The 1,684-nt window shown below is 57.2% G+C and overlaps 1 protein-coding gene across 1 annotated transcript in view; it reads left to right on the top strand.

The window, feature by feature from the left end:
* OTUD7B (OTU deubiquitinase 7B) overlaps window positions 1-1,684 on the top strand; it is a 13,472-nt gene that overhangs the window by 1,792 nt on the left and 9,996 nt on the right. The gene's annotated exons all lie outside the window — the stretch shown is intronic.

Genomic DNA, 1,684 nt, shown 5'->3' with positions numbered 1-1,684 from the left:
TTACCCAACTGGGAGCACCGTGCTGGGCAGCGAAAGCCCAACACCAGGAGGACACTGGGCAAGACCTCAGGAGCCTTCACACCTCCTTGGGTCCTGCCCCTGCTGCACGTACCCAGCAATCTCATCCTTCAGGGAGAACTTCTGCTCTTATTGGCAGATTTGGGCCCCACCTACTTGAGTGTCCCCATAAGGAACATCCTCATGTTTGGGAATGAGCACCTGATCCAGGTGATCCCGTTACAGCGACGACAACACGGATCAACCAGAGCAATCCTGGTGTTGGGCTCTGGAGGGAGGGACCAGGGGGTGGCTCTGCTTGTCCATCCTGGTGCTGGGGACCTGCCCTGGTGTCCTCAGCCAACATGAGGGCCATGAGGATGATCAGAGGGCTGGAGCAGCTCTCCTGTGAAGACAGGTCATGGTGGGTGTTGGTGTTGGGTCCATCATGTTGTCCTGAGGAGCAGGAGACCGTGAGGTCATGGTGGGTGTTGGATCCATCATGTCAGGCTGAGGAGCAGGAGACCCTGAGGTCATGATGGGTGTTGGATCCATCATGTCAGGCTGAGGAGCAGGAGACCCTGAGGTTATGGTGGGTGTTGGATCCATCATGTCACGGTGAGGAGCAGGAGACACTGAGGTTGTGGTGGGTGTTGGATCCATCATGTCAAGGTGAGGAGCAGGAGACACTGAGGTTGTGGTGGGTGTTGGATCCATCATGTCAAGGTGAGGAGCAGGAGCCCAGGTGACCCTGGGAATGCTCCTTGTGTCACACAGTGAAGGTGGCCTTGTCATCGTGGTGCTGGGTTCCCTGGTGGCCTCAGGGGAACCATTTGGCTCCTCCTGTGAGTCAGTCCTTGTCTCCAGGCTGGGAGGAGAACCGTCCCGTCCCTCCTGCCACAACCTGTTTAGATGGTTCCTGCTCTTTGAAACGAGGGTGTTTCACCAAACCTGATCTCTGCTGGGACAGACAGACATTCTGCAGGAAAACTGGACCCAGGAGGAGTTGTGGGGATGGACAACCAGGAAGCCTCTTGATGCTGGTGGCCTTCAGAGCTGCCACCACCCGCGCTGCTGGTTGAGAAGATCCCTCGTGCCCTTGTCTCTGGTTTTCTTTCTCGTGGAGCTTCCAGGCCTTGGCTCCCTAATCACCTCCTGCAGAGAAATATGTTGCTTCCAATACTTCTAGGAGGCCTCTTGGCCTTTCCAGCCCCTGGATCCCAGCAGAACATTTGGAGAAGGGGTTGAGGAACGTGGACTCTTTCGAAGTGGCTCCTCTTGCAAAACGGGGAACTCGGCAGTGGTGACTCTGCCCGCCCAGCTGGGGCTGTGGCCACAAAGAGTAAGAAATACCTCCCCGAGGTGTGTCCTGGACCTGACTTGGCTCCAGCAGAGGTTGCACAACCAAGGGGTGGATCAATCACCCCCTTCCAGCTGCTGGAGAAGAGCAGCAAAACCTCCAGGAATGGTGTGAAGTGGATTGAAGGAAGCGACTTGGGCGCCGCCTGCGGGAGCTCGGGGTGGGGTTGGCTCTTGTGAGAGGCTGCTCTGCTGCTCATGGACCTAGGAGCACTTGGTGGGACCTTGGGCCCACCTGGGACTAGAAGGAGATTGAGGTTGGAGCTGAGTAGGGAATTGTGGAGTGTGAGGGTGGGGAGAGCCTGGGCCAGGTTGACCAGGGAAGCTG

This window comes from Chaetura pelagica, unplaced genomic scaffold (genome assembly GCF_000747805.2).
Source record: "Chaetura pelagica isolate M959 unplaced genomic scaffold, ChaPel_1.0 scaffold814, whole genome shotgun sequence".
NCBI classification, from domain to species: Eukaryota; Metazoa; Chordata; class Aves; order Apodiformes; family Apodidae; genus Chaetura; species Chaetura pelagica.
The sequence above is the reverse complement of the archived record's forward strand: the minus strand, read 5'-3'. Positions and strand labels throughout refer to the sequence as shown.